This window comes from Macaca nemestrina, chromosome 16 (genome assembly GCF_043159975.1).
Source record: "Macaca nemestrina isolate mMacNem1 chromosome 16, mMacNem.hap1, whole genome shotgun sequence".
NCBI lineage: Eukaryota > Metazoa > Chordata > Mammalia > Primates > Cercopithecidae > Macaca > Macaca nemestrina.
Window position 1 is genome coordinate 101,671,951 of NC_092140.1, and position 22,499 is coordinate 101,694,449.

The 22,499-nt window shown below is 45.9% G+C and overlaps 1 protein-coding gene across 2 annotated transcripts in view; it reads right to left on the reverse strand.

The window, feature by feature from the left end:
- LOC105490248 (spermatogenesis associated 13) overlaps positions 1-22,499 on the reverse strand; it is a 326,039-nt gene that overhangs the window by 296,283 nt on the left and 7,257 nt on the right. The gene's annotated exons all lie outside the window — the stretch shown is intronic.

A 22,499-nucleotide genomic window follows, 5' to 3' on the forward strand; every position in this document is an offset into this window, starting at 1 on the left:
TCCTCATTCTGTTTGGCAAGAGCAGCCCCCAACCCCCGCACTTGGTCCCAGAGCTATGCCTTCCCCCTCTTCTTCCTCCTCGGCGGAATGGCTGTCTGGAGCCCGTGGCTCGTTCCATCAGCGAGTCATTTTCATGGACAGGAGCTGCAGAAGATAGGCCTGAGGGCCACTGGGGGAGGGGCAGTGAGGTGGGCATACCTGGCGGTGGGCAGGGAGCTGGCGGCCAAAGGTTTCCAGGGCTCTGCCAGGTGACTCACGGCAGACTCACCTCTGCCTTCCTCAGCTGTCCCAGGCCTGCTGCCTCCTCCAGTGTTCCCTTCCCTTTGTATTAAACACAGCTTCAGTCCACACTCTAGATTGTTCTTTTTTTTCTTGATCTCTCTCTCTCTCTCTCTCTCCCCCACTCCCGCCCCACCTTCGCCTGCTCTCCTGCTCCCTACCTCTTATCTGAAGTCACCACCACCAAGGCCGTCCACCTGGAGAGCTGCGGAGGGGCTGGGGGCACCGCCCTCTTTCATGGTGGCCAATGATGAAGGCACTAGGAGCTGCCCGCTTGCATCTTTGAGGGGCCTTTCCTCTGACCAGAGGCTGGCCCTAAACATGTCACTCAGTAGAAGGGTAATACTCTGCACAGGACTCAGCCTCAGGGCCACCAGGCAACCGGCACAGGCCCTTGCAACGTGCCGGCACAGGACAGGCACTGACAGAAGTGACTACAGTGCCAGAGGCCAGCTAAGGGCCACCAGGAAGGTCACACTCAGCCGAGGGGACACTGGACCGGAGGCCTTGTGCACAAGCTGGCCTTCAGACTGCATCCTAGAGGAAAGGGGGCTCCACACGGAAGGAAGGAGGGGTGCAGGATGGGGGAGGCTGGTCCACAACGACAAAACTGTGACAAGCCCAGGCAACGCCACAGCACCCTCCTCCCAGAGAGGGGCTTGTGTTTATCGCCAAGCGAGGGCGTCCTCTCCCTCTACACCATCGACGTGGCTTCCCTGCGCTTTTAAGAGTGAAATCCGGCCGGGCGCGGTGGCTCAAGCCTGTAGTCCCAGCACTTTGGGAGGCCGAGACGGGCGGATCACGAGGTCAGGAGATCGAGACCATCCTGGCTAACACGGTGAAACCCCGTCTCTACTAAGAAATACAAAAAACTAGCCGGGCGAGGTGGCGGGCGCCTGTAGTCCCAGCTACTCGGGAGGCTGAGGCCGGAGAATGGCGTGAACCCGGGAGGCGGAGCTTGCAGTGAGCTGAGATCCGGCCACTGCACTCCAGCCTGGGCTACAGAGCGAGACTCCGTCTCAAAAAAAAAAAAAAAAAAAAAAAGAGTGAAATCCCACAACAGCAGCCCTTGTCAGAAGCTGGCACATGAATGCAAGGGCAGCAGGAGCCGGGGCTGCATGTCCCGGTGCTCTCCCAGCTCCACCACGTGTAGGCTGGCCTCGCTGCAACTCAGTTCCCCAGCTATTAAACAGGACCGTGGCCATGCAGGCCCCTGAGATGACTGTGGTGACCAAATCGGCTGGCACCTCCCAGACTTAGCGCCCAGTCAACCACACCTGCGACTGTGATGAGTTAGTACTTGGGCCTGCCTGGCCTGGCCTCTGTTCGCTCCTCTGCCCCACCTCGTGCCCTGAGCCTCCCAGTTTGCTGAGCTGCTTTTCCAGTTCTTTCGCACATCACATTAGATGGAATGGGGACATGCTGGAAACCTTTGTCTCGTAGCTGTCTGAAACCGTTGCTCATTTATACTGTGTACAGACTTTTTTCTATCACATTTGCAATCTCAAGAAGCCTCATGTTATGAAATGCTTGAGGTGCCACAAAGGCCCTGTGTGTTTACCTACTGATGAGTTAGTTGATCTCATGAACACTCAAGAGTGACAACTTGTGAACACTGGGAATAAGAAAACTTTTAATACAAAAAACGACTAATGAACACTGACATTTAAACTTACCCTCTATACCCTCCCGGTTATGCTTTAACATGTCAATTATTCATCTCTCACCTAATAATAGAATTATGGTGGTTACTCACAAAGCGGCTGTCCCTCCTCTGCAGCTCACACTGGAAACTGCAGGAACAGAGCAGGCACCTCCGGCGGCTCGCAGCCCAGCCAGTCTGACCCTGGCCTTTTCAGGGGATGTCTCCTATCCAGAAGCTTGGGGCCAAACAGGGTAATTGTGTAGCAGAACAGGTGATGATTATGCAAGAAACAGTACGGTCTTTTAGAAGATCAGCTCTAAAGGTCAAGGGGGCGGACGTCTTTATTAAGAAGGGAAAAAAATGTCAGCTATGCTGCTGTGTGCAGAAAAAGGAATCCACTCCTCCATTGACAAAAATGCCCAGGCTGCATCGTGCTGAGCCTCAGATCTAGCTTTCAGGGTCATGGCAAATCTAAAAGCACATGCATTCCTCGGGAAATGCCCCTCTACAGCTTGTGTGTTCTCTGACCCCTTTACATGACATGTACCAGCTGTTCTTCACATTCTTTGAAAGACACTTTCATGAACTCAGATGCCCCCCATCCCTCTCCCACCCTCCATCCCCACACCTAAAATTCATGAGTTCATCCCTTCACCAGGGAGGAAAGCTGTATAATGGCCCTTTTTCACCAAGGATTCCATATTCCCCAACGCATCCTTAGAACTGTAGCTTCCATTCTCTCCCTGCATACACTCCATTTCTCCTACTTAAATATAGCTCCTGTCCTGGGCTTACCCTTCTAGCCACCAGGTAAGCACTATATTCCTGAGCTGCTTCTGTGGTCTAAGAAGGAAGGCAACCCTCCAATCCGTTGAAGATCTCCAATTCTCGCCTCTAAGCATACAAATATCTTTTAGGAATGTGGCTTCAAAATCCATCCAGATTTAGTAAACATGGTAAAAATTTAAGAATTAAAACAGTTTTGAAATGTGAGCACAATAGCCAGGCTGCCAGAGAACAGAATTTATTTGCAATTAAATGCTGATGTGGTCTTCCAGCATCTGTTAACTTCTCCCCTAGACACTCAGAGAAAGCAGAGTTCGTCCAAATTAAGGACTCTCAGAAAAGTACTTACTCTGAGAAACTCTTAGATCTTTTAAAATGGAAAGCAATGCGGCAAAGATAACCTATATGTCATGAAAAAGTAGCCGTGTAAAAGGGAACATAGATTCATTTTCAGATGTGCATCAATGAATTCATTTGATTTATAGATTGTGATGATAATAGAAAAGCTAAAGTCAATAGGTTCACTTTAAGCTTTCGCTGCAAATCTGATAATGGGAAGGGTGTGTGGTTCAATGTGGGGGTCTCAGGTGGTTGGCATTTTGTTATCTGAGTGTGCTTTTGCGTCTTACTAGCAGCCTAATGTCACTGTAGACTCTCCCGTGGGTTTCAGGGATACTGTGACTGAACACAATTTGGATGATGAATCGTACGGAAAGTACATTTTCAGCCCTGTGTGTATGGAGCAGTCTCGGAATTGATTTAATTGACGCACTGTGCTGACCATTCCCCCGTCGTCTTGGGGCAGGGTCTGTTGCCCACAGCCGGCTCCAGGGCACCCGATGGAACTCCCAAGGAAGAAGCACCTTCATACGGGGGTGGTCCCAGCCTCCCTAAGTCCTGTCTGCACCCCTGAGAGGAGCCCCTCACCCCTGGATGGCCACGGAGCTAATTTTCCTAAATAACTAGAGAGCCGGGGAATAAAAAAATACACTGTGGTCCATCCAACCTGGATGAGAGAAATTTAACAGTAAATAAGTATAGTTACCACGTTAACTGTAAACACTGCCGTAAATGGTACCTGTTCAAAGTGCGCAGATAGGTGTTGGTACAAGGACTGGGATTTCACACTTAACTCTTCACAGACGGATGTCTGCAGAGTAGGATTTTGTGTATCTGCTTTTAAATTCATCTTTCTAATAATTCATCTTTCTTTATGTAATTTATAAAATGGCGGTTCATGATGCTTTAGAGATTTTTTAAAGCCGCGTCTCGCCAAAGACAGAGACATGCTACCCTAGGGAGGAACCTAAGTCCCTGAACAACCTTGAGGACACACCAAAGCCCAGGACTGCCCACCAGGAACTATGCAAGGAGACAAGAGTCAACTTCTATATTTAAAAGACAATAGTAGTAAGTACCATTTCTGTGTGTATGTGTACGCAGCAAGTGTACAAAACAATGCTGCGGGAGGAGGGCCAGCATGGCTCAGAAGGAACTTCTGTGGTATGTGTTCCTGTTTAATGGATTCTGTATTTGCTGATGTATATTGTGTTTTTTTTCACGTCTCTAATATTGTATTAAACATGTGAATTAAATCAAGTACAGAACAAAAAGAAAGTATTTTAAAATCATTACTACAATGGATAATGGCTGATGTATAACGTAAAGACAAATACTTTTGCAAATATTTTGCATTAGTTTAAAAAATGGACTTTGTACAGTCCTAATACTCTGCTTCAATCTAAAATTGCTTGAAATGCATTATATCCAATAAAATCTGTATTCATTACTACTAATATAATATGAAAAGAACTTGAATACATGATGAAGATTCTAATCTTAGTTCTGTTTCTTTTAAAATCCTAGGTTTTCTTAAGAACAAATTGTTATCATTAAAGCCTCTACGTGCTTCCAAAGAAAAAATTACGCATTACTTGATTTGTGGCACAGAAGCCTTAATTCAAGTTCCTCATGAAGACATGCACAGTACTCTTTCCTGTGTGCACTCCACTCATTATTTGAATTCTCAATCTTCTTACCACCTTCTCTTGTAAACCTGCTGTTATCTCATGGCTCACTCAGTAATGAAATTGTTACTGGTGTCAGAGAAGCTGTGCTTATTTTAGGATTTCTGTAATTGAAACATCAAAATGGCTTAATCCAACACCTTCTCTGAGTGATCTGGCCTAGGCACTCCCCTCTCAATAGGTGCATCTAAGCATCCATACACACACACACACACACACACACACACACACACACACACACACCTGCATTTAGACCAGCATGGGGAAAATGCTACAGACAGAACCATCGAAAACCAGACAGATGGGATTTTGAATAAAAGGGCAAATGCTGTAGTTTGGAAGACTGAGCCAACAGCCACAGAGAACTGTCTGCCCACATCCTCCTGGCCTGAGTTCACAGGGAGAATTAACAGAGGAAGAACAAATGAGGGTAATTTTCTCTGTTCACCCCCTACATTCAGAAAAATATTTCATTGAGCCACTTCTGAGGACATCAGAAGCGAAGGTTCCAATAGGGCCCAGTTCCCACCCGGGACAGCCGAGGAATCTGATTTTACAACACTGTGTGTAACTGTGTATGGGAAAGACAGGCCTGGATGGGTCCTATGTCCGTGCCTGCCACGTAAGGACTGCAGAGGAGCAGCAGGTAGGAAACCTGTTTCCATCGGAGGGTACGGCCAGTGCCTGTGGTGACGGGGCGGGGGGAGGTCACACGAGCACCGGATGCTCTTCCCTCCTCAAGGAGCCGGACGCGGCTTGTGGCAGGTCCTCTTCCAAGGAGACTCCAGGGACTGGTGAATTCGTGAAGGTCCTGCAGTCCAGTGAGTCCGATTGGGAGCGACAGGGAGTCTCAAAGACCCACACACTCACCCCTCTGACTACGCCTCAGGCCACTGAAGCCAATCTTGTGTTTCCCCAAGCCGAGTGCTTTCAGACTCCACCACCACCAGCTCCTCTACTCCTTCCCCCAGAGTGTGTCACTCTGTCCCCTCTCTACGGAACGCGGAGCTAGTGTGACATCTCCCTCCTACTCGAATTCGTTTGTCAGTGCTTCTGACTCTGAACACCACAAGAAGACACACTTTTTCATCTACCTCCTGCCTGCAAGCCCAACATAGAGACTGGTAGATATCTGTCATTCCACACATTCACCAACATGTTTTCTGAATCACGGGTATAGCGTTAGAGTGACCTATTGAATAGGTGCATGGACACATACATGACAATTATCTTAGACCTATTCTTGTAAATGACCTCATGTGACAGAAGTCAAAAGCTATGACACTGCTTTTTTGAAGCCCATGCCTCAAACATGCACCGGACCCCACCTTTGCCACTGCACAGTGACCTCTGGTCACTCCCTCTCGGCCACGTAAGATGTTGACACGTGGTTCACAGTGCACCGTCCACCTCTGCTCCCACCCGCCCCCTGGGTGAGTTCAACGTCTATGTGAGGGACACTGTGGCCATGCAGTCTCCTCACCTCCCATGTCCCCTTTATCTCACCGTCCTTCCCACAGCCACACTCCGGCCTCATCTTCTGAAATCACTGTCTGAATCTCTGGGGCCAATGCCGGAGCCTCTCCCCACAGATCACTCGCTCAACCCTCACCGCTGCTCCCTCCCCTCCCAGCCCCACCCAGTGCTGATTCTTTTTACTTCTTCAACTCATCAGGTTATCTTTCTTCATTTCCCTCCATATCCACGGCCATTATTGAACATCCCTGCCAGTATACAAAACTCCTCACCCCTCCAGCTTCCCACCCAAGTCACTGGGATGAGTGTGGTGCCCTGGTGAGTCTGTGATGGGAAGCATCACCATCAGGACACAGGGGCACTCATGGGATTGACCCCAACAGACACAGCGGCCAGCCCGGCCACCCTCCCGCCTTTCCCTGGAGGCTTATTCTCCCCTCTCCATGACCACTCCTTAACGCAATCTCCACTCTCCTCAAACTTCCAGCCCCACTGAGCCCCACCCCGACCTCACCTCTCTCACACCCTCCTTCTCAGAAGAAGCAGGTGTTCCCAGACAGACACTCCCTCCACCTCCACTCCTGCAACCTTCCCGTGAGACACATTATCCCCCTCATCCTGCCCTTAGCGCAGAGGCGTCGCCTCCTCTCATGCCACTCACCCGCTCACCCTCCACCTCAATAATGTGACACTGTTACATTCCCCGTGTCCTTGTATATGTGACTACTACTGCTCTACTCTAACCTTAAAATGTAATGTGGCTACGAGCCTGGGTGACATTACCTGGAGAGAGTAGGTGGTGAGAGTAGAAGAGGCCACTTGGCCAGCCTGGAAGAACTGTGTCAGATCATAATAGTAGTAGCCAAGGAGGACAGGGGGCGAGGGGAGTGGACAAGGGGGAAACACAGAGTGCAGCAGCCAAGAACTCAGAGCAGGGAGAGGCTGAAAAGCAGTGGTGCTATGTTACAGCAGCCTAGGAAACAAACACTGTCCAGTCCCAAATTCACACCTCTGACCCGGGGAATATTCCAAATTCACACCTCACCCAAGGCTCTTCCGAATTTACATTTCTCATCCAGGGCTCTCCCAAATTCATACCTCTCACCCAGGGCTCTCCTGAATTCAAACCTCTGGCCCAGAGCTCTCCAGAATTCACATCTCTAGCCCAGGGCTCTCCCGAATTCATGCCTCTGACCCAGAGCTCTCCCTAATTCACACTCTAACCCAAGGCTTTCCTGAATTCACTTTCTTGAACACAAGCCTTCTGCATGTCCTGTTGCCCTTCCCTGAGAATCCTTCTTGGGACCTCTTCCCCACCACTTCATAGACGGGATCACATTAGCAAACATCTTACGTTGTTGCTGTGTACTTGGTTTGTGGCCTGTCTTCCCCCTAGAGGGCAGGTTTGGGGACAACAAGGGCTGCATCTGCCCTGAAAGTCACTCCTTGCGCGGTGTCTGGAAGGTTCCTCCCCACCAAGAGCTGCCTGGCTTAGACACCTCACCGCCCAGCACTGTCTTTCCCTGGGCTCCACACGCCTTCCATATTCTCCATCACTGGACTTTGTCACCTGCTGCTCCCTTTGAAACCTTTTCTGTCTTTGTATCAGCCTGTTAAACTCTTACTCATGCCTCAGCTGCCCCAAGACCTACACTTCCTCAGTGAAAGCTTCCCAGCCCCCGGGCCAGGTCAGACCCTCTGTTGTTCTCTTTCAGGGCACAATGTCCTTCTCCTTTCTAGACCATCACAGCTGAAATTCTGTCTTTGATTTTGTGCTCGTTTCATCAACGTCTAACCCTCCCACTAGGTTCCTTACCTCACCGTCCTCGGTGTGAAATGCCACCTTTGTGTGGTTTTAATACGCATTTTGGTGATTACTAATGAGGGCAAGCACTATTTTTCATGTTTATAGGCCAGCTCGTTTTTGACTGTATTCTACTACACTGCCTGTCTTTCAGGCCTGGCAAGTTAAACATTAGCTTTGCCGCAATTCAGGCATTTGGCCAGGAATATTAACAATAACAGAGCTGCTCTGCATAAGTATCTACATGAGGGGAGTCTGCTATACAGAGTGAAAAAGAAGATTTCTCATTCTTAAAAAAATGGAGTAACAGGAACCAGATTTACTCTCTCACTGACAATAAAAGCAACCTAAATATAAGAAACACCGGTTTGCAAACATTAGATGCCAGGCTATACTTGAGCGTAATCCCTGAGAGGTAGAAACAAATAGGCTGAAGGTTTGGCTTCCCCAGTTACTGACTGGAAGGGGTTTACAGGCTGCAGCTCAGGCAGGAAGAACCCAGCCTGAGCCTGGAGAGCTCCCTGACTCGAGCTGGAGTTGGGAGTCCCACAAGGTCAAGGTCTGTACAATTAAAACGACCACCTGCTGTTCAGGCAAAATAAAATGAGAGATAGACCGTGTGATGGGTTGGAAGATTTAATACTGTTAATATGCCAAATCTCATCAAATTGATCTAAATATTCTACACAATGCCAATCAATATCCAAACAGGCTTTTTTTTTTTTTTTTTTTTTGGTTGAAAATGAGGATCTGTTTCTGAAACACACGGAAATGAAAAGTGAGTAAAATGACCAAAACAGCCTTGAAAAAAAATGGAGGACCTACAGCACCTGACTCTGAGACTTATAAAACCAGTTATCAAGATAACCAACATTAGGCCGAGTACAGTGGCTCATGCCTGTAATCCCAGCACTTTGGGAGGTCGAGGCAGGTGGATCACTTGAAGTCAGGAGTTCAAGACCAGCCTGGCCAACGTGGCAAAACCCCATCTCTACTAACAATACAAAAAGTTAGCCTGACATGGTGGCATGGGTCTGTAATCCCAGCTACTTGGGAGGCTGAGGCTTAAGAACTGCTTGAACATGGAGGCAGAGGTTGCAGGGAGCCGAGACTCTGACACTTCACTCCAGCCTGGGGGACAGAGCAACACTCTATCTCAAAAAAAAAAAAAAAAGTCAACGTTAGTGAAAAGATGGAAAATTGATCACAGAACACCAACGTAAAGCCAACTGATTTTTAACAAAATGCAAAGATAATTCAATGGAAAAGTATCATTTTTTCACCAAATGATGCTGGAACAGATGGATGTTCATGTGCAAAAAAAAAAAAATGAACCTGAATCCATATCTCAGGCCACATATGAAAATTAACTGAAATTGGACCATAGACCTAAATGCAAAACCTAGGTATATAAAACTTCTGTAAGAACACATAGAAGAAAAACACTGTAACCCTGGATTAGGAAAGGATTTCATAAATACAACAAAAAATCACGATCCATAAAAGAAAACAACAGACAAATTGGATTTCATCAAAATTAAAAACTTCTCTTTTTCAAAAGACACTGTTAAGAAAATCAAACAATAAGCCACAGTCAGGGAGAAAACATTTGTAAATCATGTATCTGATAAAGATCTTTTATCCAGAACATGTTTATAAAACACTCTCAAATGCAATAATATGAAAACAACCTGACAAAGATGGACAAAAGATTTGGGTAGACATTTCATGAAAGAAGACAAAGATGGAAAATAAGAACAAGAAAAAAGCTCAATGTCATTCGTCATTAAGAAAATGCAAATTAAAACTAATCCAAGACACCACTACATACCTTTAGAATGGCTAAAATGTTTTAAACTGATGATTCTAAGTGCTGTTGGGAATATAAAGTAACTGGAACATTCTAAGGTGGGAACATTCACTGCCGGTGGGCAAGTGGAATGGTGCAAAGACTTTGGAAAACAGTCTGGTAGTTTCTAGAAGAGTTAAACATATGTACCACATGACCATTTGTACATAGATACTACCCCAGGAGAAGAGAGTACATTTGTCCACACACACACCTGAAACTGAATTCCTGTAGCAGCTTTACTCATCATAGCCCACGACCAGAAACAATCCAGTGTTCATTCCCAAGTGGCTGGATACACAATGGAATACTACCAATATAGTTTGTCCCCTCCAAGACTCATGTTGAAATATGATCCCCAGTGGTGGAGGTGGGGCCTGGTGGGAGGTGCTTAATTCATAGAGGGTGGATCCTTCATGAGCGGCTTGGTGCCCTGTCAAGGCAATGAGTGAGCTCTCCTCTATTAGTTCAGAAGAGAGCTGGTTACTTATAGAGGCTGGCACCTCGTCCTCACTCCCTTGTTCCCTCTCTTGCCATGTGACACGCCTGCTCCCCCTTCACCTTCCACTATAATTAGAAGCTTCCTGAGGCCTCAACAGAAGCAGATGCTGGTCCGACACTTCACACACAACGTGCAGAAGCATGAGCCAAATAAACTTCTTTATAAACTACCCAGTCTCAGGTATTTCTCTTTTTTTTTTTTTTTTTTTTTTTTTTGAGACGGAGTCTCGCTTTGTCGCCCAGGTTGGAGTGCAGTGGCCGGATCTCAGCTCACTGCAAGCTCCGCCTCCCGGGTTCCCGCCATTCTCCTGCCTCAGCCTCCCGAGTAGCTGGGACTACAGGCGCCCACCACCTCGCCCGGCTAGTTTTTTGTATTTTTAGTAGAGACGGGGTTTCACCATATTAGCCAGGATGGTCTCGATCTCCTGACCTCGTGATCCGCCCGTCTCGGCCTCCCAAAGTGCTGGGATTATAGGCTTGAGCCACCGCGCCCGGCCTCTCAGGTATTTCTCTATAGCAATACAAAATGGACCAATATAACTACTAAGCAATGAAAAGCCATGAACTAGTAATACACGGAATGACGTGGATAAATCTCAAATTATGCTGAATGAAGTAAAAAGATTTTATAACGTATGATTTCTTTTGTATAAAATTCTAGAAAATGCAAGTACCTTATAGTGATAGGAAGCATCAGTGTTTGCCTGGGAATGTGGGTACGGGGAGGGTTGGATTACAGGAGGCATGCGTGTTCTACTCTTGGTGGTGATGAATATGGACATGGTTTTGATTGTGGTGGGTATACACAGATGTACCACAGTGTACACTTTCAATATGTGCATTCTATGCCCGTTATACCTTAACAAATAAAGAAAAGATAAAAATGGAGACCATTTCTGCTCACAGTATTTTTAGTTGAAACTGATGGTTGTTTAAGCAGAAAAGCCATCATTCTCAAGAACCCAGGTATTTCCATCAATCATGACTGATCCTTACAAGAGTGGTTAGAAGCCCAGGACGAATACTCGTTATTCCATTATTCGCTGTTCTTAAGAGGAGTAGGGCACTGGGAACAGCAACAGGCTCTCTGAGTCACACTCTCCTGCTTACAAGCAGGACTTACAAGTTGGGAAAAGCAGCCCCTGCCTACAAGACGATCTGAGAGGGCAACTGTCAGCACAAGGATCCTTATAAGGAAGAGCGGAGCCTGAGAAAGAGACTGGCCATAAAAGCAGAGGTCAGAGGGAGGCGACTGCTGGCTCTGGAGATGGAGGAGGGGCCACAAGCCAAGGAACGCTGGCAGCCTCTTGTTAAATTATGTTTGGCCTAAAGCTGCCTCCTCACATACTTTAAGTCTGGCCTCAAGGCTTCTTGTGCATAGCTTCTTCTGCAGAGTCAACTGTAACCTCACTGATGCGTAAACATCCGATAAGCTACTCTTTTAACAAGTAGCCAAATCTCAGCCAATCAGCCAAGCACAGGCCGCCAACCATTAAACTTGTTCAGATAAGGCAAGAGCCCAGCTGTGACCAACCCAGCTGTTTCTGTACGCCACTTCGTTTTCTTACGTCGCTTTCTTTCCTCTGTCCATAAATATTATTTGACCATGTGACAGCCCCAGTTCAGTCACTCTGAACCTCTTCTCCTTCTGGAGGCTGTCTGATTTGCAAATCGTTTTTGGCCCAATTGAACTCTGAGAAATTGAATTTGCTGAAAGCCTTTCTTATCTGGCTTATCTGAATTTTTATGCCCTTCTCACCATTCTCTACACTTTTCAAAGAGTTAGAGCTTTTGTTCTCACTTGCAAACACTAGTGTTAAAACTCTAGAAGGTAGAAAGGCAAGGTGGTGGACTCTCCCTCATGGCCTCAGAAGGAAAGTAATCCTTGAGTCAGCCCAGTGAAGCCCACTTTGGACTCCTGACCCCCGAAATATGAGATAATAATCCCATTAGGTTCATGGTAACTTGTTGCAGCAGCGCGAGGAAACTAATCTGTAACCTACCCAAAACCCTTCATCTCCTCAGAGACTCCAACACATGGTTAGGGTCTGTTCTCTTCCAGAATGAGCAACCTGAGTTCTGTGTGTCTCACAGGTCCCATATCTTATCTGCTCAGTTGTCTCTGCAGCTCTTCAAGTCTTTCCTGAAACAGGAAGCTCAGGCAGAGACAAAGCACATGCTATCAGGGTCCAATCAGTACTCAGAGTAAAAGACGACCACTTCCTCCACGCAGTTCAAGGCAGCCTCACTCTTCCCCAGTTCTCAGGAAACATGGCTTATCTGAATTTTTATGCCCTTCTCACCATTCTCTACACTTTTCAAAGAGTTAGAGCTTTTGCTCTCATTTGCAAATCAATACGTGAATTAACACGACCCCCTCTATTTCTCTGCCTTTGTAATTTTTTCAGGAGATTTTGGTAAGAAGAATCAAAGCTTTCCAGATCACAAAATTAGATTGAGTATAGATATGAAAATGCGTATCAGATACAGATGAAATTCCATGACCTCACATTTTTATCTCAAAGGGAAAACTTCAGTCGATTTGGAGATTCCGTCTGTTTTGAGCTGAAAACGGCTGCCAATTAGGTCCCCTGCCAGAGCTGACCTCTGTTATTTCCTTCCCATCTGGGCTGGATTCATTTTAAGTTATCAGCATAATCAGTTATCTAAAAATAAGTCAGAAATAATAACAAGTTCAAAAATCAAGGCCCAGTGATACTGATGTTAATGTCAAATCCAGTTAAATGGGAGTCATCACCAGGATTTGATTAAACCAAACAGGGAAAACAAAATAATCTTTGATTTACATGTGTTCAAAGATCACACCTTTTTCTTTCTAGGGATAAAATCAGAAGATCAGCTATGTATGATAAATAATTTGAACATGCAATTTTTTGTAGTGTTACAAAAGCAAATGAGATTGGTATGTATCTTCGGGCGCTTAAGGATGCCAGGGTTCCCAAACCTTGGCACTACTGACATTTTTGGACATCGTGTTTGGGGGCTGTCCTGTGTATGGTGAGATGTTTAGCTGCATCCCTGCCCTCTACCCACTAGACATCAGCAGCAGCACCACACACACAATCACAGCACTCAAAACCATCTCCAGACACTGCCAGATGTCCCCAGGAGGCACAATCACCCCTAGAGTTCAGAACGCTGAGCTAAACCAATTCACCTGTTTAAAGCAAATGCTTTGTAACAGTGCGCTGATGTGCTTTTAGGTTTTAATCTGCCTTTTGGCCTAAAATGTAGGGCTTGCTTGCAAGCCATTTTCTTTATGACTGTAAGGGAGAAATAATCTATTGCCTATTGACTATTAGAATTCTACTCTTCCGTTTCCAAAAATGAGTGCTCTTTATTCCTCTACACAGACTCCAATATTGCAGAGGTTAAACAACAGCACTCTATGCTCATTTTATTCTTTTCTCACCTTCATTACTCAATGACGAACAGAAAACTTCAACATTTCCCACGTGTGGTCATTAAAGACAGGCTACCAGTTACAGATAATTAGCAGGACCTACCCAGCACTTAGAGGATCTTAGCAGTCAGGGCCTGAAGGGCACCTGTGGTCACACCGGCCAGTCCCACACACGAACCTCCTCCCCAACACCTCTGCTTCTAATAGAAAGTTCTGCCCTTGTTAAGGATGATACCTCATCCTCCAGCTTTCACCCTAAGTCTGCTCTCTGAAGCCATGGCAAGACTGTCTCATTCCTCCCTCTATACAATAGCTGAAGCTCCATTTGAGAACTGAAGCTCCATTCATTCTACATTAGATATGTTTCAAATTCTTACCAATCAACATGAGCCTACACACCATCTTTTTAATTATGGTTTTGCCACAGGTTTGGCCAAAGGTGCTTTCAGGGAGCAGTCTAAGTCCCTAATCCTTTCACAGTAGTGTTTCCTTTAGAAAATTTTTCTGAGTTGGAATTTAGAAGGCCAGGAGTGTAATTTCATTTACCCCAAGACTGTAAGAATGACAAGAATACCCGTCACTGGCAAGAACAGGCTCTGACGCCAACGCGTGGCAGCCACTTCATAATTCAGAAGGACATTTCATTGTAACTCCTTGTTACTTGTCAAAAAAAAAAAACAAACAAAAAAACCCACCACTTCACAGATTTCAGGGAATCATCGCTCACCCCAGCCAGCTGAACCCGCACACATGCCTTGAACATAAGCAAATTTAATTCCCCAGACAAATCTGTTGTTGGAATATGCAATGACCTCACCCTTAGGCTGCATAAATACTGCCTGCTGTGAGCAGGGGTGGTTTACAGCTGGATGGGGAGTTTTCATGGGGAAGTACCTAGAGATCCCTTTAAAAAGCAAGCCTGGATGCTTCCTCTCCGTCTAGCCAAAGGATGGGCTTTCCTAGGTAAATTCTCACTTATCCTGACCTGTGGGTTTGAATCCGTGGTCCAACAGTGTCATGCAGGGGTCTGTGGGAAGGGCTGGGGCATGGACAGGCCACATGCACATGGTATCAGGTCCTGGGCCGGGAATGTCCTTGGCAGGAACTGGCATGAAGCACGTGACATCTGTGAAACAACATTACTCTTCAGAGAGGTGCATGCTTTCTCTTATTTGCAGAGAAGCCTTATTGCCGTAAATGTGCAGACAATGGAAATATGTTTGATGATGTGGGTAATGCATTGCTAGGAAGAACAGTACTTTAATATCACCTACTTCAGTCACACACTAGTTAGTGGCAGATCAACTAAAACCATTAATTAAAATGTTGTGGTCTATGGGAAAGAAACAGTTGAAAGCCACTGTCTTGGACTACAAATGTAACTGGGCTGATCAGTGATACTCTGAGGCAGCAGTTGTGATTCTGCAGTCGCAAAGTGCCAGGCTTAGGAACCCCAGCTGCCACAGTGGGCCAAGCCTTGGGACACTCTTGTCCATGACCTTTCACCGCAGCAGGTTCATTGCTCCTTATGTGGCAACTTAGACTGTGGATTTTTTTTTTCTTTTTTTTTTTTTTGAGATAGAGTCTCGCTCTGTCGCCCAGGCTGGAGTGCAGGGGCACGATCTCGGCTCACTGCAAGCTCTGCCTCCCGGGTTCACGCCATTCTCCCGCCTCAGCCTCCCAAATAGCTGGAACTAGAGGTGCCTACCACCACGCCCGGCTAATTTTTTGTATTTTTACTAGAGATGGGGTTTCACCATGTTAGCCAGGATGGTCTCGATCTCCTGACCTTGTGATCCGCCTGCCTCGGCCTCCCAAAGTGCTGGGATTACAGGCGTGAGCCACCGCGCCTGGCCGACTGTGGACTTTTAAACCCATCTCTGCTGATGCTTCCAGGCTTTTCTGAAAGCACAGCAGCCTGGGCCAAGCCCAGGCACACAATATGATGCTCAGAGCGTGTTGATGAAAATATGACAGGCAGCTGTCAGGGCACAGCTGGCTTGATGGAATTTCCATGCTGCACTGTAAACAGAGGAATAGTAGCTGATGCTTCCTAGCTCCTGCCGTGCCAGGCACTGTTGGAAGCGCTTTGCACACATGGCAGCAGCTGCCAGCAGTCCTCTATTTCGGACGGTCTAGACAGTGTTTCCCAGCATTGTGGAGCCAAACGGGGCCATGTCCCCAAGTTCCATCCAACTACAGACGTGAGTTTTCCAGGAAGCTAAGGAACCCTAGGCTGCAGGATCCCTCTGCTGCAGGGCCCCTTTCAAGTCCAGGGAGGGGCTGTAGCACATGGGCCACTTTGTGTTCGTTCGTAAAGAGGGTCCCCAAAACTGACCCTTCAGGCCTTATCATACCTGGGACTGCCCCTGCCAACATTATTCTCTGGTCTGTGGGTGTAATGGTCCTGGAAATCACACATCAAAGACACAAAGCCTTCATCAGCCTGGATCCCTGTAGACTTCATGGAGCAGAGCCATCCACCACCACCAGCACCTGCCACCGAGCAGACACACCTGCAATTATTGATTGTGTCAAGCCACCAAAATGTTGGGCTTTATTACAGGACTTAGTATCACCCTAACGAACACATGCCTTACTTTATATAATTCTCTTATATACCTCATGTTGCTGTGAAGCACAGAGACCTAAGTACACCAGGTCACACAGCTATTAGGAACAGAGCTAGACTCAGACCTCCTGGACACTGATGGAGGCAGCAGATCCCTGGGTTGAGAGCACATGGTTAGACTCCAGTTTTCCACTTTCTACCAAGAACCCAGACCTGAGGAGTGTCAGGGAGGGTGGTTCTGGACCTCAGTAATCTCAATGCAAATGGACCTAACTATTCTACCCACTTCCTAGGTTTTGTGAGGGTTAAATAAAATAATCCATGTAAAATATTTAGCAGAGTGCTTGGCTTGTAGTAACCACTCAACAATGGCAGTGCCAATCATTACAACAACCCCATGGTCTTCATCACTGTGTCCTCTTCCCGTTTGGGGTGGCTTTCCACATTGCACTATACCAGCGCCTGAGTGAACACGCTCACCACTGCTTGGCATGGAAGACTTTTCTTCTCAGAAACAATACAGAAAACAACACACTCACCCACCCCCCAACCCCAGCCCACCTGCCCCCAACTCAAAGTCTCCTTAATCTGATTTTCCACAAATGAAGGTCATTGTGGGATGATTACTCTGTTGTCCTCTTGGTGTTAGGAGCTGAGAAGTATATTTACTTCTTGAACAATTTTTCACAAATGTGCCCAATATGCATGGTGCTGGCCTTGCTATGAACACGAGTCATCAATGCATTGGAGAAAAGAATGCAGTCATAACAAAGACAGCTGGACACTGGGGGCTGGGGCTCACTAACTTTGCAGCACGAAGCCCAGTGAAGGAGAAGTTTTTTAGGACCACAACATTCCCTGTAAATTTTCAGGGAGAAAAGAGGAGCAAGAAAAGAAGTCATCTGAGAGTGTCTTCAGCTGAAAGTTTGCTTACTTTAGACAGAGTGCAATAAAATATGGCCTTTGCTATTTTTACTGGACTGCATACTGGTTAGACCCTAAGTCCCAAATCAGTGACTACATTCTGCAAACACATGATTTATTGCACTGAATCAGCCACAAACCACACTTACATCTCATAGAGGGACAGGAATGTATGAAAAAGAAAAGACAGCATAGGTTCTTAGATGGGCTGCCCTTGAAGGCAATTTGAGTGATGCTGCATTCCTAATCCATCGCTTCCTCACCAGGATCTCTGCCCTAAGCCTGTGTGCCCCTTCTCCACTCAGGGAGCTGCTGCCCTGCCTGGGACTCTGCCAAGACAATTAGCAGGTGTCTGTTTCTCCTCTGCCTGATCTTAGCCTTGAGCAGGCTTCATCTTCCTTCACTGTCTTTCTCACAAGGCCACGGGTACACCAGGCAAATAAAACTGCAGCCAACTCAGCTTTCTCTTCTTGCCACACAGGTTTCAGGATTTGTGGGGAAGACACTCAGGGTCTCATCCCAAGACTCTGAATGTGTGATACTATCACAACCCACTGGCACCCAGTCACATCCCATTCCCAGAAGGCATTCTCCTTTAGTTCTCCAGCCATCTTTCAACAGTCATCCATCAACAGATGTTTATGAGCAATCAATAAGTTAGGTTCTGGGTGATCACGGGAAACAAGGTAGATGTGATCCTGCTCCCTGGGCATTTACAGCTTCATGGGGTGCACCCTTTTGTACAAGGAAGTAGGCAGTTACAGCATAGGGCAATTATGCAAGCTAAGGGACATTCTGGATCCTAGAAGAAGCCACTAAACCAGGCTGGAGAGTGTTGGGTAAGACTTGCTGGAGGACAAAGGAATAGAGCTGCTCAGGTTGGTGGAGACTGGGGAGTGGAACAGGGGAGAACATTCCAGAAAAAGGAGCAGATTCAAAGGTTCTGAAACAAGGGTGCACCCTGAGTTTAAGGAATTGAGAAATTACTATTGGGAACAGTGGAGTGTAGGAAGGAGGGGGCAATGAGTAAGGAAACAGAGGGAGTGGGCCAGGGCATGCCAGTCCAGAGGCCATGCTAAGGAATTTGAGTTTTATTCTAGGGGGAATGGGGGCCATCAAAGGGTTTCAGCCAGGGATATAGTCTTATAAAACCAGAGAGTTGCATTTCATAAACTCCTCTTAGTGATAGATCATACAACTGCTGAATGTGGAAAAGTCTGAAGGTAACGACTCGGCTGGAGGTGGCTGAGGGAACCCAGCAGGGATTGGGTGGCATCTGAACAAGACGGTGGTGACCAGGTGCAGGGGGGTGGACACACTGGAGGGACTGTTTAGGTGGAACTGGTTGGCAGTTGTCTTACTCTGGTTGCACTGCTGTAACAAAATACCATAAATTGGGTGGCTTATAAACAACAGATGTTTATCTGACAGTTCTGGAGGCTGGGAAGTCAAAGATCAATGCATCCGCAGATTCACTGTCTGGCGGGTGCCCACTTTCTGGCTCACAGACGGTGCCGTCTCGCTGCATCCCCACATAGTGGAAGTGACAAGACAGCTCTAGAGGCCTCTTTTCTAAGGGCACCAACCCTGTTCATCAGGGCTTCTGTCTTCACGATCTCATCACTTCCCAAGGCCTCACTTCTGACACCATCACCTTGGGGGTTAGATTTCAGCATCGAATTTTAGGGGGACACAACTTTCAGCCCGTGGCAAGAATGGAGAGAATAATACAAAAAACAGTGGATAGATATGTGGAGAAGCAAGACAGTAAACTCAGGAACTGGGACGTTTCTCTGTGGGTCAGAGGAATGAGTTCAGAGTGGGGCATGTTGAGTTTGAGTTTTCCAGTATGCAGTTAGCTGCATGAGCTGAGCAAATGATATTTAATAATACACTATTTTTGGTTGTTTTTTTCAGTTCATACCAAGTTACTTATGTGTATGTATTCAACTTTTAAAAGATAACTTGAGTAAATCTTTTCTTTTTTTTTTTTTTTTGAGACAAAGTCTCGCTCTATCATCCAGGCTGGAGTGCAGTGGTGCGATCTCAGCTCACTGCTACCTCTGCCTCCTGGGTTCAAGCAATTCTCCTGCCTCAGCCTTCTGAGTAGCTGCGACTACAGGCGCACACTACTTCTTCTGGCTACTTTTTGTATTTTTAGTAGAGACGGGGTTTCACCATGTTGGTCAGGCTGGTCTTGAAATCCTGACCTCATGATTCACCTGCCTCGGGCTCCCAAAGTGCTGGGATTACAGGCATGAGCCACCGCGCCCGGCCGAGTAAATCTTAACATTAAAACACATTGTGAGACTAGAAATTTTTATAACTTTCTCACAATGATACTCTTTCTTCAGCATATGAACCATTTCAGTAAGGCCTCCTACCGCACTGGACTCTCCCCTTAATAAAATCTACTGTCACCAAGCCAGTATTTGATCAATGGTGTTGAAAAGCAGGTTTTACTAATTCTCAGACAAAGCTCCTGTTTCACAGGAGAGCTCCAAAGATTCCCGCAGGCTGCACACTAGGGATGCCAAACAAAAGGATATTTTTCAACAACAGCCAATATAAAGAAGAGGGAGGAGAAAAACCCAACAGCCCAACTGAGAAATGGACAAAGGAAATGAACAGATAGTTGCAGTAAAAGAAATACAATGGCCCTGAAACATTCAGAGATCACTCAAAACAGGAGAAACGTAAACTAAAACTATACTGAGACATCATTTTCCATCACGAGATGAGCAAAGATGAAGGAGTTTGTTCACATGCTGCATTGGTGAGGGTTTGGGCAACAGATTCTTTATAAAGGAGACATAAATTGGTACGATCTCCATAGAAGGAAATTCATCAACATCCCAAAATTTAATGTGCCCAAAACATTCTTCTCAGCATATCAGTATTAATAATTCTGATTGACCAACATGCTTACACTTGTGTGAAATGGTTTAAGTTCATATTATTCACAGAAGCATGGAAAAAACGGAAAGCGTATCCATAGAGACCTGGTTTATGTAATATGTTACGACCACAGAACAGAATACCATGCAGCCAGAATACCACTGTAAAGATTTAAAACGCTGAAAACAACCCAAATTTCCACCAGCAGGTGAAGAATAAACAAAATGTGGTCTGTATACATTACGGAATATTACTCAGCCTTAAAAACGAACAAAACTGGCTGGGCACAGTGTCTCATGCCTGTAATCCCAGCACTTTAGAAGGCCAAGGCGGGCAGATCACCTGAGGGGTCAGGAGTTCAAGACCAGCCTGGCCAACACAGTGAAAGCCCATCTCTACTAAAAAATACAAAAATTAGCCAGGCGTGGTAGTAGCTGCCTGTAATCCCAGCAACTCAGGAGACTGAGGCAGGAGAATTGCTTGAACCCAGGAGACAGAGGTTGCAGTGAACTGAGACTGCGCCACCGCACTCCAGCCTGGGTGACAGAGTGAGACTCTGTCTCAAAAAAAAAAAAAAGAAAAAGAAAAAAAATTCTGACATATGCCACAACATACACGGGCCTTAAGAACATTACATTATGTGAAATAAGCCAGATGCTAAAGGACAAATACTGTAGAATCCGCTTATAAGTGGTACCTAGAGTAGTTAAATTCATAGAGACAGAAAGTAGAATGGGGGTTGCCAGGGGCTGGAGAGGGGAGTGCGGAATTCCAATTGTGTGAGATAGAAAGAGTTCTGCAGATGGGTGGAGGTGAAGGTTGCACAACAATGTGAATGTGCTGAATGCTGCTGAACTGCACACTTCAAAACGGTAAATAAAACACCAAACTTTTCCAATCTGGAGCTTTTACCTTCTAATTAGTCAACATATAATTGCATAACCAAATTCTTACTGGCAAAATCAGGTCTTTTGGAGGAAAGAAAATGCTTAATTCAGTGGCTGACTGCCTATATTGGCTAAATACAAACAAGGTTGCAAAAATAATTTTGGCAGATTCCCAGAGCTAAGAGTAATGAACATAATATTTAACCTTAGAAGTGCTTAAAACTTTTCTGCAAAGAATAGAATTCTGCTATCAGGGGAACTATGGATTTTTACATTATTCAAGCTATCTTTTATCCACTGAAAATGTATTTTACAAATAGTGTGGCTCCTCATTTCCAGGTCATAGACATATTCTAACAGCCAAGAAAATATTTTCTGAAATACCACATTAGCTATCTAAATAGAGACACAACCACTGAAAGAAAACCTGCTAAATAAGACCCCAAGATTACCTATCCGATAAACTAAGAGATCTGCTTTCATTATAAATGAATGTCTCATTTTACTAAGACGTTCAGTGTAGGTTTCAATCCTCTAGTTCATTTAAAGTATCAATCCAGGCTATTCTAGGCACACTGCCTATGGGGTAGGCCTGCCCCAGGTGGAGCAGTAACACACACACACACACACACACACACACACACACACACACACAGAGATATATCCATTCACCTCCAAAATACCAAGATTTGAAACTTGTCAAGATTTCCCATAATGTAAAATGATAGGTGACTGTGCTTCACTCTAAATATACTGAACTCCCTGCACAACGAGATCCCATGATGTTTCCAATCTCAGGAAACGACGGGCATCTGCGCCTGAGATGGAATACAACAGCAAAAACAGCCTGAAGTGACCGAAATTCCTGTGGCCAAATGACTGCTGCATGGCCCCGATGCTCTCTCTCAAGGCTAAGACATCAAAGCCAGGAGCAGCTGAAGACAACGCTGTTTCACAAAGGAGCAAACCAAAAGGATAAAGTTGAGAAATCCACATCTTGAAACATTTTCCCAGACAGACTTTCCCAACCTTGTGTATAAAAACAGGGAGATACCATCATCCTTGCAGCTTCCTAGAGACACCAGGGGACTCATGGATAAAAGGCCAAGGGGTTGATACTTGAGAAACATTTGGGATTCTTAGAGAAGACACGTTTCATTTTAGGCTGGTTTTTAGAAGGAGCAGAAGGGACCTTAAAAACTAATCAAAACCCTCTTCCTGCAGATGACACATGTACATCTTTGGGAATCTGGCTCGATAAGCATTTATGCAAGGTCCCAGTTCCCCCGATGCTCCTCTGCCCCATTCTGATCCGTGTCTTGTTATCTAAATAAAATTCTTAGATGCCCTAGTTTTCATGGCGCAAAGGCTTTGCGCAACAAAAACAACATTTTGTTTGTTTGGAATTTGGCATCTAGTTTCCTTAG